We start from the raw sequence: 18,036 nt of genomic DNA on the forward strand, positions 1-18,036 counted from the left end.
TACTCTCTCCAAACTCTTAAAAATGTTTGATTTTTTTCTGTCAGAGGGGATTTTTCATAGTGCATTCATTTTAATAGTGCAGCACAAAACAAATATTAGCCTTTTATTATCAACCTTACGCAAATCAAAAGCCATTTGGCAGTTTTTATTCGAAGAAGGCTATTTAATTGTAGCAAAATGGTAAATACAAAATAGAAAAATAATGTGTTTTGAGCTTGTGATAAGAATGCATAACACTTTATTATGGTCCTTGTTTATCTGCCAATCATGGACACACTGCAAAACAGGCTTCAAACACAGCTTTCACCCCTTTTACGCTCATCCTGAAGTGGATAAATTCTACTAAAACTACAAAATGAGGGAAAAAATATATTTTTTAATTTTTTTATGAAGACAAATCCAGTTTTATCATGAGATCTATTGGGGAAAACATTGATCAATTTTGGGATATAATATTGACAATATGGGCCAAATAGCATAGATTATTTTAGATTGACAAATGAAACTAAATAATTTAACAATGACTACTTTGTTTCCACATCAACATTTTTATTTGTACTGTAAATGGCGTGCAGTATAGCATTTGCAATGATTGTTTAGTATTCCATATCCTCCATTGTTTACTTTGCTTAGCATCTCGCTCTCTTCTGTTGTAGTCATTGTGAACTTGTTGTCACCAATACTAATATTGATCAAATTTAGACTCAATTAGGAAGCAAATACACTCAGAAATTACTGTTTCGACACTGTAAGACACATGACTCGACAAGAAGAAAAGTCAATCATTCAGTATTCAATAAAGCGTTAATGTATTGACTTATCGTAATGGTAAATGAAGTGCGCATTTATAGTACTTTATATTAGGGATGCTCTGATCGATCGGGCGTCGATCATGATCGGCCGATTTTCGTGAATAATTATGTGATCAAAATATTCGATCAAAGCCTTTTATTGCCGATCAAAACATCCGATCACCCGCAGCTCATGCTTGGCTGCCGCAAGACGAAATGACAAAAAAGTTGATTTGTTTAATACGCAACGACGTCCCTCCGTCCAAAAGCCGCAACTGCGCCCGCCCGCGCGAGCTACATTGACTCCAATTGAACCGCTGCGAGCAGAGGGGAGGGACGCAACACAAGGCTGCGAAGCATGAGCTGCGGGTGATCGGATGTTTTGGTCGGCAATAAAAGGCTTTGATCGAATATTCCGACCACTGCAGTTGGTGTGAACATAGCATTGTCTGCTGTGTGTGTGGAGTTTGCATCTTGTAATACTGTATCTGCCATGAAAAGGTACCTCGCGCGAGGAGCATGGCCAAAAGTTTCAACACAACCAACTTAATCCGACATTTGAAGAACAAGCAATTGGGAGATTTATTGATAGATTTTTGTCAAAATTACGGCAATAATATGGCTGTTTTTTTTCAGATAATATTGCATGAGAGCAGTCACCATAAATAAATGGGAAAATATACAGATATTCCATGTGATCGGAATCGGTATCGGCCGATCTCCCTCATGCACGATCGGTATCAGTATCGGTGTCATAAAACCTGATCGGAACATCCCTACTTTATATACACCGTATGTGTTGTCCAGGCGCTTTGCTTTGCCAAGCCCCATATTGGAGTAAACCAATGTGTGGTCATGTAGCATCAACCTTTAGTTTAAGATAACTTACTTTAACCTCCAGGATCCCTTGTCGAACTGTCGAACAACTGTCGAACTGCAGAAGCCAGGGTGTTCTTCTAACCATCCATCCATGCATTTTCCAAACCACTTATATTACTGGAAAAATTTCAAATCCATACGCTTGCTTGAACTAGCTTCTAGCTAGCACTAAGCTAAACGCTATTTTCATCGCCGCTCCAGCGTGCAAGTGGCCACACTCGCTTCGTATGCCGCTGGGACGACGTGAGAGGCCAGAAATGAAGTAACAAAGAAAAAGGCATTAATAAACTGTCTAGCTGTACTTCATTGACTGCTTAACAGTTTAATCTAATGCTCGATAGCCAGCTAAATATTTCATAGACACGGAGACGCTTACGTGTGTTGTTGTGCTCCAGTGTAGCAGGGTCTCACACAATACATGCGCTCCTCCCACATACATATGTCACACATAGACGTGTTTGTGCAAATGTGGACATCACTGTGTCAACAAATGGGACACAGTGTGACTTGAATCAAGAAGTACTCATATGGCGTTCGTTTTTAACGATCAATTCGCTACTCAATTCGAGTCACCGCTGTCACAGCCCTAGTTTATAAAAATGGTTATTTCTTGACATTCTCTTGTTTGTTTTGTATATAATAAGTGCTACTTTTCTTTGTTAAAAAGTTTGAACCGTCCAGTTGATCTGATTGGCTCCCTACTTGACCTCCACTTGGCCACTGTTCCCAGTCACCCGCCTCCTTGGTTGTCAAGCCTAATCCAGTCGAAGAGGCCAAGGAGGGCGTCAGGCGTTATTCCTTGTCATTCATCATCTCAATCTAGCAGACCTGGCCCAGGCTGCCCCAAACACTTGAGTGTCAAGAGGCCAGTGGAGGTCTGGAGATTCCCTGCAGTTGCACTCAAGCTAGCCTTGCATCTTCTTTTGCTCTCCGTCGCAATCTTTTATTTTCTCAGCAAGGCCTTAAATGTGTCCCACTCCAGCTAGCTCCGTTGGTTCTCGATTCTCCATTTCGCTCCTCTCCTTCGCCCCGTCCTTTCCGTATCTTCTTACTCTTCTCCGTCTTCTCCTCCTCTGCTGCGACTATCACAGAGGCACATTCTACCCTGCAGTGATCTCATTAATCGCATTCAAACAGCTCTCTCCCGCCTCCGATCCGTCTCCCACTCCTTTCTCCTCCACTAATTGCTTGCTCTTTTCTCTGCCGGTGTCTCCAAGGAAGCGTTTTTCATTATCTAACAACAGGAGACTAATGCTCATACAGTGCCTACATTTTTACTACACACAGATTCTATAATCGCAGCCTTCATTTAGCCCAAAGACGTACAGCAATGCAGCCGACTCCCAAAGGACGCTAAGACAGAGTCGTGTAAATCCACAACTATGTTATTGCAGTACAACTCATTCAATCCTAGCTTCCATAATATGAGCCAGTTCAATGCATTTCATTGCATGACTCTGGGACTTCAGAAGCACTGCCTACTACAATCGAAGAGCATATCTTTTGCTCTGATACTAACTAGTTTCAGCATTTTCCAGCAATTTAACAAGTTGTCTATGTTTCAAGGAAGAGGCATACTTGAACATACAATATGTGTTTGCTTATATGTCGTTCAAAATATTTATACTGTGTTAGACCTGGTGGTTGTTGCATGTTGCTGTTTAGTCCTTATTTGTAATGTTGTCAAAAGCTTAAAGTGTACCTCCGGCGGCCCATTTCAAAGTATTGATGTCAAAATAGAGCACTATTATGAAGTTTGATGTTGATTTGAATATCTGGTGTTCCCATTTTTGTGTCTTGCCTCGTATTTGCCCAAATTTTAATGCACGGCGCCATGTTGGGAACGGATTTGACATCAAGTTGTTGACTGGCCGTCCTTTGCACCGACCTGTTGCTATTCAGTGATACACCAGACAGCTTGCCTATGGATATAAATCTGTCTTTTCTTATTTTTTTCTTGCTACGTGACCCAAATAAATTGTCGCAGGGAAAAAAAAAAGTCGCTGCCATTCAGGCTACGAGCAAACGTGTCAGCGCCGCCTGCTTCCTCATCCGACATCGAGACATCCCGGGATCCACCCGGTCGGTTGGATGGCCGTGAATGTGGCTTCCAGACTCGGATATTTATTGATTGATTGATTTATTTATTTAAACAGAAAGGATGTAACGTGACCCACATCACAGACAGACTTCCGCCTTCGCATGCGGCGACTGATTTTTTTTTTATGCGCTGCAGCACTGGCGTCGTCGCATTCAAGAGCAAAGTCTGACATGGAGAGCAAAACGGGTGTCGTCAGTGACTGATTGATGTACCTTTCTTCAGTATTGACCTTGGGAAATTGCGAGAATGACAGAGATTCGTCAAATCTGACAAAGAAAATACCACGTTGAATTGGAGTGACGTCAGAGCCAAGACGGCTTTCGATGCCGTTACGCCACGGCTCCGCCTCTTGCAGGCAAGCATGCTGTGCGCGTTAGCTGCCATTTTCACACAAGGGTTCGGCAAGCTATTATAAGCTTGCTGTAATACAACCAGTATGACCAAAAACGCGTTTGGATGCAGTTTTTCTTGATAACCCGTGCCCGTGTATATTTTTCCTTCCACAGGTACATTTTAAACTGGCATCATACATTATCTTATCTCTGCCTTGTATAAACGTACTTTTCCCCCTTATTGCTTCTTTTTTTAAATAATTTGACAATTTATAGTGTAGCTACTTAAATTTCTGACTTTCACTGAACAGGCCAAGCAGCTTTTGATACAAGCGTTGTGTTCTGTTTGTGCTCTTCTTTTTTACGCTGATGTTTGATTGGTGGCTTGCATTGATATTTTTTTCCCTTTTTTTTTATACTTTTCTTCATGATTGCAGTGCTCCTGTACATTGAGATTTACATTCTCGTTCACTTTGGTTATTGCCGAAATCTAATATATCTTATTATCCATTAAATTGGACAATTTTTTTAATGTTCATTTCTGTTTTTATTTACGTTGCGCTTTAGGTTCTACATCAGGTGACTGGTAGGATGGTCACCCAGTCTTGAGCGTTGTAAGATATCCATAGTTACACCAGGTTAACCAATTTGGTCATACGAATGACAAGAGACAAATGACAATGTTTTTTGCAAATTAATTCAAAGTCAAGTTTTGTGTCATATGTTCATTAGTTCTTATAGTCTAACTTCAAGATACTTTTGAGGCCTCCAGTTGTGCTCATAAGTTTACATACTCTTGGGGTATGTAAACTCATAACTCATAAGTATGTAAACTCATAAGTTTACATGCTCTTGGGGTATGCAAACTCATGTAAACTTATGAGCACAACTGTATATTCAGTCAAAGCATTATTTTATTCAGATGCTGCAAAATACATACAAAATAAGGAATGCATATTAATGTTTTGTTTCGTCCACAGCCAATGGCGTTACCAAGGGAGAGCATTTCAAATTCATAGAAAATTCTTATCAGCCGGTGTTGTTCTTATTGATTTGTTGCCGCAGAAAGGTCTCATGATGGTGTAGCCCTCATTTTGTTTTTCCATTCCTGAACTTCAAAAGTCCCCGTAATTTTCAGCAATCAAAGAAAAAAAAAGTCTTCTCAGTTCGCAGCTGCAATGAAATAAAGAAACGTCTTTGATGTCATTTTCCCACCTGACCTTGCTGCTGTACACAAAGAGACAGACGTACACCTTGTTTGGTGTCAAGAAAACAAAAATGCTAAAAATAGATAAGCCAAGCCACGTTGTCAAAGTGGATGGCTGGCCCAGTGCCAGACTCTATTGATTTGCTTTACAAAGCACTTGAACGGGCCCGATAACTGTGATTAGCTAATTCATTACCGTTGCCTTTTTGAGTGCTCCCAAATTAGATTAAAGGGGGATTGGAAGGACAAAACGGGAGGGCGTAAACTAGAACTTGGTAAACTTGAAGCAACATTTGACCATAGATAGAGCACAAGGACGCTGGGGTCGGCATCATAAAATCTTTATTTACAGACACTGTACAATTAACTAGTTGTTGAACATTATTAATGGTCATATTTGTGTAAAAATGATTTTAAAAAATAATCTGTTTGAAGTGTTTCCTTCACTCTTGTGTTTGTGAGACACAGTTAGGGAATAAAACAACAAAAAACATGCTATAATGTCTGAGAGAATACTTTTTTATTTCAAGGATGAAAGTAGCTTCTTGCCCCTCTTGAGAGATGCGATAAATGTTACGAACAACTGTTGCCGACATAAATGCAAAGAAATTAATATGCAAGCGTGATAATGGGACAAGACACGTCTGCGGCTTTGCACAGGCCATCTGAGCGGCGCCTTTGTGCATTTCTGACCTGACACTGAAGCTTTACGGTCGGCAAGCTCATCATTCCGTTCACTTGACATGCATCGTGATTATGACAATTAGGGTTCGTGGTAAAGCGCCATGTCTCTTCTTGTTGGGAGATGAAATACCACAGCCATGAGATCTTCCTGTTTACAGCCTCATCTGACAATGACAGATTGAGGGAAAGACATTTGTCCCTTTTTCTTGTTTTGCTTTCACTCCAGCGGCCTCTCGCTCTGTCATTACAACGCTTCGTCTTTCACCCGGCCTCACTGAATGCCTGACACCCACCACTCCAACCGAACATCAGTCTAATGAAGTGTGATAAAGTGATAATAGCGTGTGATAATATTTCACCAGGGATAGTCATTCAAGCAACCTTTACCTGTTCTCCACTTCAGCATTCGTATGTAGAGAATTTGTCACCATACGCATCCACACAGATATTTCAGGCCTCATTTGTAAATTCTGTCAACCACTTTAATAATTTGAAGGAATATTAGCTTTCCAATGTGTTCTAAATTAATTTTTAACATGTAGACTGGCGGTAAAAATGGTTCTTAATAAGTGTTAACACCACAATTCCTTTTTTTCTTGTTATTGTGCCGTTGTAGTCTGAAAATTGTTCTGATTATGCCGGTTGTTTTGGGTGAAAATTTAGTTTGTAAAATGGTGTAATCTTACAGTGTTTGTGACAGGACCTCATTAGATTCTTAGTCCAATGCTACTGTTGAGTTTTTCTAATTCAGCCTCCAAGCAGTCACAATTGACAGTCTTTTTGGAAGGTAGTTACTGTACAATAGCTTTTTTGGTTTTGATTTTATTAAAGTCAACGTTGAAGAAAACTTGTTGCACAATAATTGCTTTGGAGGCTCTCTATGAAGGAGAGCTTCTGTAATGATCATGATCTAGACTCATTCAAGTGAAAGTCCCATGGAAATATTTGCAATTGGCACCTGCATCACCACCGCACCAGTGTCTGGCCGCTGACATATTATTAGCGAGGTCGAGGTTTTCAAAGCACAGAGCAGGAGTGAGCGGCCTCCCTCCTTTCAGGTCAAGCACCGTCACCACTGTTACTCATTAAACTCTAATGGTTAGCGGTTGGGAAAACACAGCGGGGGCCTCTGGAAACTTGACTAAAGGTAGGGGTCAAGGCCAAAGGTACGGGTCAGACATCCCCAAGACAGAGATGTGACGATTTGTTTAAATTACAACACAGCTGCAGGCCAACAACAGTTGTCTTTGACTCAAAGGACTAGTTATAAAATCCTCCTCAGAATAAATTCCAGTTACGTTGCGATCTGCAGCTTCAGTTGACAGCTGCTGTTGGTCTTGCATGGTGCACGGACTTGTGTGTAATGTTTGTGTGTGCCTGTGATAATGGACCAGCAGTAAACCAGATGAACCAGTTCCAGGTGAGAGGTGTTGCCAGTTAGGTTCCAGAGGGCAAAGATCTTGTCAAGATCATTTGCATGTTGCTTCCCAAAGGTGTGTTTGTTTTTCCACACCCTTGAGCAGGGTTTTTACATTATATAGTTAGTTACTATAATAGCGTATCTTGCCCAAAGTCAGGTGGGATAAGCTCCAGCTCACCCGCGACCCTACTGAGGATAAGAGTTATAAAAATAAAAAAAATGGGTGGATGGTGGTAATAACCATCTTTTCTTTGTTTTCCCATAAAAACTGTGGAATTACTAAATAATAAAGTTTGAAATGTAATTTTCTGTTTTCTTGTTTGCATCTCTCTGCACAAGACAATTTGATACGATTCTCGATAGATGGGATAGCATACAATTCAAGGATATAACAATTTTAAAATGTAATGTTTCGATTAAGTTCGATTTAGTGGGATTATGATTTGATCCGATATGGTACGGCTGTATCTTTTTTTATGTTTATAAATATGCAACAACTTGTAAATGCTCTCCAAAACTGCAGTTAATTAAATTCAAAGAAAGAAAAAATCATCAGCAATGTCAAACCAATTTATATGTGGTGTACATCTCTCATAAAAGATGAATAAATAAAACAATTCTCAATACATGTTGTGTGATACGATGCAATGACTTTCAAATATACAGATTCAATTCAGTTTGATTTAGTCTGATTATGATTTGATTTGATATGGTATGGCTGTAGCTTTTGTCATGTTTTTTTAATATGCAAAAATATAGCTCTACAAAGCACAAACCATCCACGTTAATTAAATTCAAAGAAACAACAAATCATCAGCTATGTAAAACCGATTTATATTTGGTGAATATCTCTCATAAAAGACGATTCAATGCGATTTTCGTTACATGGGATACGATATGATACACGTGGGCAACAATTTTAAAATGTAATGTTAAATAAAATCTGATTTTCTGATTTGAATAGTTTTTTTTTACACCTCTACCCAATGATAAAGAACTGTAAAATACTTCATAAACAATTTCGTGAAATAAAGCCCAGTGAAAATCTATTTTGTATAATGTGTTCCAATCAGTCCAGTGATGGCCATTAATAACAGGATTCCAAAACCGATTTCCTTAACAGGAAAGACAATATCTGGCCACTGCAAAATTCAAATGTAGCATTACTTTTACAATTGCTACAGCAAAATGACTTGTTCACAAATCATAAATATGGAGTCAGAATAAGTCACTCAACCTCAATGGCATTAATGAATATGGTAGAAGAGATAACTAGTGCGATTGATAATGAGAAGTTTGCAGTAGCTATTTTTATAGATTTAAAGAAAGCTTTTGATAGGATAGATCACACTATTCTGTTAACAAAATTAGAAAGGCTTGGGATAAGAGGGCTAGGGTGGCACTGGTTAAAAGGTTATATGGAGAAAAGACAAAAGTTTGTGCAAATAGGGGAACATAGGTCTTCATCTTTGGATATCACCTGTGGCGTACCGCAAGGGTCAATATTAGGACCAAAATTAATTATATTGTATATAAATGACCTATGCAACACTTCCCCTTTATTAAAGTCTGTTACCTTTGCCGATGACACAAATATTTTCTAAATAAATTGAAATTGTGGTTTGACATAAATGATTTTTCCTTAAGTCTTAAAAACACAACATTTATGGTATTTGGTAATCACGTTATTCCGACGTCTGTGGAATTGAAAATAGACACTATACGCCTGGAAAGGGGATATTAGAATACATTAGAATACATCAGACTTACCTGGAAATCACATGTAAATTATGCCAGATTTAAAGTGGCCCAGAGTGTGGGGATACTGGGAAAAATGAAGGGTATTTTAAGTTATAATTCAATGTATACATTATACTGTACTCGGGTATTACCGTACCTTTCTTATTGTGTGGAGGTGCGGGGTAATACTTATAAGGGTACCCTACAACCGATATGTACAGTATGTTGCAAAAAAGAGCTATTAGAATAGTGAATAATGTAGGCTACCTTGACCACACCAATGATCTGTTTCTGAAATCACAGATATTACAATTTCATGATCTTGTAGATTTTAAAACAGCGCAAATTATGTATAAAGCAAGACATAATCTATTACCAAAGGTTATTTTTTATATATTGAAACGGTTGTTTTGATAGATGACACAGATTGGTCATTAGATACTCGGTTCAGTGTTAAGATATATATGTATGTATATGTATATGTACAGTATATACTGTATGTGTATATGTATGTAGAGTATATATATGTATATGTAAATACATGGATGGGTGTTATGCACGTATATGCATTTGTGTAAGGTGTGTATTTTTGTATAGATGTGTGTATGTGTGGGTGTGCGTGTGGGGGTGTGGGGGTGTGTGGGGGTGTGTGTGTGGGGGGGGGGGTGTATGTCATTTGAAGATTAAGTGGAAAGTAATTTTTGTTTTAGGAAATTAAGATTGTGAGCAGGGTTAGGGCATTTATAAACTATTAGCTTCAGCCCTAAGCCTTTCAGCCAGCCACAGCATTCGATATGTACATTTTTATTCGTACACAAAATATATGTATATGTCTGTGTATATGTGAATAGGCTGTTTGAATAAATTCATTCATTCATTCAAAAATAGTACACTGTTGTGATAGCAATACTTTATTTGTATTTTTATTTTTCGATAGCAATACTCATTTCCACAATGGGCACACACCATATTCTCTGGCATGGTGCACATTTCAATTGTAGTCACCTATTAGTATGAGGGAGGTATGCGAGGACTCCCTTGATCATACATTGAAAGACACTGTGTTTCACTCGATTTCAAGAGTGTTTCATCACACATAAACGCATGCACCAGCACACATGGATACACTGGGGAGGAATGGAGGGGCGGGATAGAAATGCTTGTGTCACGGGTTTTTAACCTAATGAGCCTGGATCGTTGTGGCTGGGTGAGCATTTGGGGTTCAAGGGGGTAGGTATATGCTGTGTCTGGACCACGGGGGTCGTGGCGCTCGGCCCGGAAGGTGCGGCGGATCGGATGACTGCGTCGGCTCGTTGGGCCCGTCGGCTCAGAAGGGGATAAGAGGGTGTTTGGGTTACAACATGCCGGGAATGCTCATCTCTTTAAATAAGACGCTGTCGAACAAAGTGCCGCTGATCAGATTAGCGGGGCGGATCGGGATCCTCCACTGATTGTTCGAATCTGGCTGTCTGAGCACCTTGACTAGGAGATATGAAACAGGGACATGCTACTTTGCTACTAGCCAAATACACTTATGATTATCATTTTTAAACTAAAACACCCTCTATTGTAGGCCAAGTCAAGAGGGACATGCTATACACATACAGTCCACTAAATCAAGTAATGAAAGTTGCAGCTGGTAGAGCACACAGAAAAATATGAACATGTAAAAGCAATAACAGGCAGAGGTGGGCACTAGTAAGAAAGTAGCTTTGAATACAGTGATATTTTTATAGAAAAGTTCTTGTGTATTAAGTTTTACATTTCTATTTTTATTTTTGGAAAGAGTAGCGCTAGGAGTAGAGCTGGGCATTCTGCCTATGTGACAGACCGGTCTGTCTATCTGTCTATGACGGACACCCATTTTGTAGGCAATAAACGAAAGATAGAAACGCTAACTGAAGCCCGTTTAAACTGCTAGACAGACCGGCCTATAGGCGATTATGATTTGGTCCGGTCGGACAAAAGGCAGGCGGAAGGCAATAAACGGACTGGGGAATTTTATTAAAATGCCCAGTTCTGGTTAGGAGGTTGTGAAACAGTATTTTGCCAACCCACACTCCATTTCAGAAGGTGGCAGTAATGCACCAAAAGTTGTTTGCCAATCACTAAAAGATAGAAGAAGATGAATTCAAAGGAAAAAATAACATTCATTGAATGTAATGGCTACTTTATTTTGGTTTGTACAACGACTACAATGCATTTTAATCCATCAGGATTGCCCATTTGGCACCAATGTGACATGGGATTCTGGTTAAGGTAAGCAAAATTTGAAGTAAAACTTTTAAGAGTTAAAGTGGAAGCAGGCTCCCACTTAACAGTTCAGTAGATTGGCAAAAAAGTGTAGGCTGTGTGAAATGTCAAATGTATGTGAGTGTAAAAGCTGTTTGAGCAGCAAGCTGACACATTATGATACATAGTACATAGTCTACTCCATTTACCATTTTAATGAAATCTGTTCAGATAATGGTTGGATGGATTTTTCATCTGTTGGATCTTTTTTTTTCCGGATTGACGGTTTATGGTTTGGCGGACCTTTGATGTTTACTGACAGAAGCACGGTTAAAATAACATGGCGGACTGACCGACAGATGATTACAGTTTGGTTCAGCTTGAAAAAATGACGGATTGATGAATGACAGAGTGGTACCCAGGCTGCTGACGGATGCCGAATGACTGACTGGCAAACTTTAGTAAACTACCCACCTCTGTCTATTCTGTTCTGCAAATGACCAATTTGATGAGTACATCATAGCCAATATTTGAGCCAACAATGTCTTGCAATGTCTTTTAGCTGTAACTACAACATTTAACAGACAGGAAGACATTAAAGTGAAGAATAAACCTTTGCTTTGCCAATGATATTTACATCTCCTTTGGCTCCAAACCTGCTGGACATGTAAGTTGCTTAGACCTTGAATTTCAAGAGGAAGGTCAAAGTGTACTCCTAGCATTGTTAAAACACAAATTGCAGCAAATCACATGGAATTGCACTAGATATTAAAGTAAATGATGATGGCTTTTTAAATTTCTAATCATTCTCTCAATAAATGACACAAATACATGACAGTACATAGACAAAAACAGCTTAAAAATGTCTCAAATATTTGCTAAATATTATGCTTACAAATCAACAGGAAATTGCTTCCGGTAGTCAGTGTATGAGTTGTTTTGACTTTTAAAGGTCACTTTCTCCATCAATCAAGTTCAGAAGTTATCTCATATTTTGAAAAATGCCCAGTTGATACTCCCACCTCCCATCTTTCGTTTTCCACTGCTTTTCCATCAGCCGCGATGCTTCCAGGCCAAGCAGCAATCCCTTATAAGGCCAGTCGAAGCCCCTATCTTGCCTCTTATTTCCAAATCAGATCTTCCAGTAACAGAGAGGGTTTATATGGGATCAAGCCTGGAATGTCACGCTGCCTCTCCATTGGCTGGGGCACAAACCTTCAGCAATGCAAACTTTCCTAAACATACTCGCTCTGCTATTGTCTTTATTTCACCCTGACTATCCCGACATCCTGTATTTATTGCTTCCCTCTCTCTCTCCACCGCACCTCACCCAATGCTGTCTCTCTAGCCTGGCTTGTGTTTGGGGGAAAGCAGACGCAGCGCACACTTGCTCAGATGGTTGCTTACTTTTAGCCAGTTGCGTATATACAGAAAGGCAAACAAAAGACTAAGCCGCGTCTGAGCGCTAGACAAAAAGAGGAACGCAGTAAAGCCACATAGTACAAGTCTCCAGCAAACACTCTTAAAGCAGCCTCAGAGGAATATGTGGTTCAGCATCCATTGTATTCAAAAGCCCTTTTTTCCTGCCATCGTTACATGGTTCTGTCAATCTTCGCTCACTCAGCATGTTTGCCATTACAATTTGATATTTCCACAGGCCTTTCCCCTTCCTGCAGAGCTTAAATATGCAGTGTAGACTCGGTCTGTGTGTGCGCCTGGTTTGTTGTCATAGAGGGTCTGTTTCTGATTAGGGCCCACTCTCACTAAGCTTTCCCTTTGCCGCCACATTTGGGGGTTTTGTTTGGCAACGTAAACCGTCAGTGAATCTCATCCAGGCCCTAATTGTTTTAAAAAGGCTGGCCGCGCTGACTTTCTGCTTGACGTGTCTTTCCGTCCTTTGTTCGCACTGCGTTCTAAAGCACCTCCGCGCTCTTGCCTCTCTCCTCTCCCAGGGTGTGACACGCATACGCGGATGAAGGGATAAGATGGGAATCACATGTAGCCTACAAGGCTTATCTCCTCTGGGAGCTCTCGCAAAGCTCATTAACCCCACGGTAGTATCCACATGCTTCCATTAAAGGGAGACACCTGGATCCCGAGGGCCCAACAGGGAAATGACACGTCCAGTCTCCTTGTTCTCCATCAGCATGCTTAACACCCTTGGGAGAAGGACTCATTACACCCTAGCCTACCCGGCTCATATAGTGACCCTCTGGGATTCTTCTTGTAATGGTGGCATTTATTGATGTTGTAGTGTTGACTTTTCTCCCCACTCAGCTCTGCTGGGATGTTCCTTGTGACATTCCAAACTAACCCTGACGCCTCAAGACACCATATTGGGAGCACACGCCTTTAGAGGGTGGGCATTTATAGTCCTCATTTAACCTAACGTGCTTTTGAAATGTGGAAGGTTGCTGAAGTATCCAGAGAGTGATAGAGAATGCACAAACATTTGCAAATACAATTGGACGAATATCCCAAACAAGTGTGATTGTCCCAGACCAGCATGAGAGCAATGTGTCAGTCAGTGTGTCAAAACCCAGACCTAAATCCAAGACGAAGACAATCTGCTCTTGGAAGCTGGTCAATTTGTGATGTGTTTGTTTGTAAATCTCACAAGCTATGTCCTATTCTTGGCTGCCATTCAGGTGTGAACTTGCACATGCCATCTCATTTTAATTGTCTCACAAGAAAGGGTAAAAGGGAGTAGACAAATATCAAACGTTAAAGGGAAAGTCAACCCCCAAATTTTATTTACAATAATATATTGTCATATTATCACACTGATTACAATTGCGTTTGTTGAATATGAGTTAAGAAGCAAAATTCACACGTTTTTATCTGTCTCTGAGGGGCGGCCATTTTGTCACTTTCTGTCGACTGAAAATGACATCACAGTTGCTCAGGGCGCAGGTAACGACCAAACACATCTCACCTGTTCCTTCAAGCTGAGACATGATTGGTCGTTACCTGAGCCCTGAGCAACGGTGATGTCATTTTCAGTTGACAGAAAGTGTCGAAAATGGCTGCCCTTTGAAATGGACAAAAACGGGTGTATTTTACTGCTTCACTCATATTCCCCAACCACAATATCAATCAGAATGCAGTGTTTGGACTGGTGGAGCTAAATAGAACATAATATTGTCAAGATATTGGGGGGGGGGGTTACTTCCCTTTTAATTATAGAATGAAAAACAATTTTAGCTTTGATAAGTGACAATATGTACAGTCTGATGTTGACACGAGTCTCGCTGCTTTGATTGCATTGATCTCTTCTTACTCTTCTTCTCTTACCATCTTATGTTGAAGCCACAAGATCGAACAACGCCGCAAGTGATGTCATGCATGAATCTCGCTAATTCAAACTTGACGCAAAATTTTTGTTCGAATTTAGAAGTATATTTCTTTTTGGTCATCGTACAACGTCACTGGTGTTTGACTTATTTAGTGTTGGAAACAGAAGTGACCCAAGACAGTAACTGAAGTCTTTGGTGAAATTGCTGCTTACATGCTCATAGTCAAAGTAAACTAACTTTCAATCTATTGACATGATCTCTGAATAGGATCTACCACAATATGGTCAAAGTATCAGCGGTCAAATTTCAAATGGAAGTTTGCGGTCACCTCTTAGCCGCAGATTTCAAAAATATTTCCTGTGTTAACATTTTAGATTACACGTGTTCATTTTGTTTGTAATCAAAACATATTTGCAGATTTGAGAAGAAATCAAAAGTGGTGGATAGTGAATACATGGTAAGCAGCCGCTCTGACATCCCGTAGTTCAGATGGAAACACACTGTAAGCCTCTGGTGCAGTTGCAAGTCTCAGATTAGCCCTCTAAAGTCCTCTTTAGAGCCGGGTCGGCCATTGAAATGTATACTGTGAGTAATTGCCAGTGAAAAGCCTAAATCTTATTTGGTGGTGTGGGCGATGCATCCCAAATCTGCGTTGTGGTTCCCTGGCTGGCGGCGGTTAAGCAGCTTGGCGAAGACTTAGCCTTTCTAACGCTCTCACCCGACGGCTCTCACTACGGCAGCATGCAGAGATAAGCACAATTCCAAAAGCAGAGCACCACCTGGCCATGTCACATAAACGTTATCAAAAGCTTGGAAGATCAGATGATATGCAGATGGCTGCTTTTTTGCTGGCTGTCCATGTTTAATTTTTAACATCTCCCTGTGTGTTTGTTCCTTCACTTTTCCCTCCCATCTGTCCTGCCCTCTCCCATTTTTACACTTGCACCACCTATTCCTGGCTGTGAAGCAGCTACATATGACTGCATCACTTCCTTGTCCAACTCATGTGTTCCATGGCACTGACCTCTTTGTTTCTCACTGGCTGCATGCACCTTCTCTCTCCTCTGCCTTCACTTTCACTCTGCAACCTAGAGCTGCTTGCATTTTGGCCTACCCTCAACTTTTCTCTCTTTAGTATGGCTACTCTGTCTTTTGTCTGATTTGCATTCTTAAGTGAAGCAAAAAGAACTGCATCTCATCACTGCAAAGAGCCTCAAATTTCAAAATAAATGGGCTTTTAATGGTAGCACCCATTATAAAGCCACTTATTCTAATCCAGTGGGGAACATATGGGTGGCTGTCTGACTGCTTACGCTGGACTCAAATGCGGACTGAAGCCAGTTGTGGAAAATTGCCAGAATGTTTTATTTAATAAGGCTCTCCTTTAGACTCACAGATGTTTGTGTGTATTACTTTGTCCGCAAAATATGTTATAACTTTTCGTTCTGACCAGCATGAATAAATAAACGAGTAAGGAAAACTTTTAATGTAATTTACTCTCGTAAGTCTCAGAACACTTTTTCTCATTGGAAATATTGGAAATGATGTGTTGTAGTGTCTATCAGTTGCCATTATAAAACCTTTATTGGCTGCATTGGCAGTGTTTAAAGTAAAACATTTTTAACTGTCGTTCTTGTGTAAAAGGAAGTTAACCACTGTTAAAATGTACAAACAATAAAACGCTCAGTCTCAACATTAAAGCCTAAGGTATATATTTGGGTGCCGAGCTATTAAACAACTTGCAAATGGAACATTTTTTCCCCCCACTGTCTTTGTTGGAGGTCTGTTTATCTTTTATTCGTCTATAATTGCTCACTCACTTATTAAAATATTACCACTGGTATGTATATTTTATGCCTGCAAATCATTACAGGACACCATCTTGATTGTTAGAGCGAGTCAACAAATCATGCTTCATGTCATTTTGTTTGTGGCGGAGCGTTTGCCCTCGTTTGCTGTTTTTGTCAAAAGCACTGATCCAATTGTGGAATGCAATCCTTTGATGGACTCAGGGAGGAATTACTAAAAGTCAGCAGCAAGCCCAGCGGCGGCCCATGGTCAACACCTGAGTGGAACGTGGCCAGAAAAGCTCTTTACTCATTGCATTTTCTTTCAATGGAGAGATTAAAAACGACTCAAGACTCACACACATTCTCCTCAGCGTGATCCACTCATGCTTTTAATGAAATGCGTGTTACATTATGCTGCTCAGTGTGTGCGTCGGTCTGCTCGTGCAGTATGTTAGAATGCCAAGCAGCACAATAGATGCTGACACGAGATTTTATTTTTTGCCATCCGTGCACAGGTAATGGCTCGTGCTTGTGCTGCTGCCCGCGGGCAGCCAGAGGAAAAATGACATTTACTGCCAGCATAACTAGCTCATTAGCTTCTTTCTCTTTTTGCACACCAATGAGGATGATGCTGGTAGCACTAGGCTACTACCCCGTTTGCTTTGCCCGAGTCTTTTTTAAACATGATTTAAATATTACGATTGTTTAAGAAGCGGTTTTATGCTTCTCTTGCCGTATTTAGTTGTGAACACTGTGAGCCGATACAGTGTAGTCATGGTAATCGTTGTTCATAGTGAGATGTGGCCTTTTCTTCCCCACATCCAGTGAACTCAGCTTTTACCTGATTGGCTCTATTGTTCAGTGCACTATTCAATTTGTGAATCCTTCCACAAAGACAAGTGCCATGATTACAAACACAAAGATAAAGGCATGCATCTACAGTATGCCTTCCGACGGCTACACATCAAAAAGGCGCTTATTCATTCGATTGGAAGGTATTGATGCAGCACTGAAAGCTCTAAAAGAGAGCTTGTGTAGCTTGCTGCTGTGTGGCTCGGAACCACTGTGATTGGTACCCCAGACAGTTTATGTCTAGTGCTTGCCTACATCACTAAAGCGGAACATGATCCAAAATGATTAGTCGTTAGCTTTTAAAAACAATCACTTTTAAAATTGTGCACTGTATTCCCAGCTTGTTACAAATGTAGTTTTTCTTCCAAATCATGCGACCATAGGGGCATTAGGCATTTGACTTAAGGGTTTCCAGTGATGTAAAAAAATGTAGTTCTTGTTTTAATCATTAATATACAGTATTTAAATGTTGCCATGACTCAAAGTAGTGAATTATAGCTCAGAATGTGTTATGCCTTAAAATCAATAAAACAATCTATTTGTTTTATCTTGTTATTAATATTCAAGATCAATTCGTAGTGAAAATAGGTTCATGCTGTGACTCATCACTCGTCATTGTGCGTCTCCGTTAAGAGCAATAGGGAGGCGTAACATTTGGGATAAAGACAAATAGTCTGCGGTCTTAACAGGTATCAGACGGCATCCTGCCCTC

General features: G+C 40.2%; 1 protein-coding gene across 1 annotated transcript in view; it reads left to right on the top strand.

Annotated features, from left to right (window-relative positions):
• Positions 1-18,036, top strand: part of plxna2 (plexin A2) — a 201,097-nt gene that overhangs the window by 48,791 nt on the left and 134,270 nt on the right. The window lies entirely within an intron of this gene.

This window comes from Filicampus tigris, chromosome 1 (genome assembly GCF_054856515.1).
Source record: "Filicampus tigris isolate MCC_2025a chromosome 1, RoL_Ftig_1.0, whole genome shotgun sequence".
NCBI lineage: Eukaryota > Metazoa > Chordata > Actinopteri > Syngnathiformes > Syngnathidae > Filicampus > Filicampus tigris.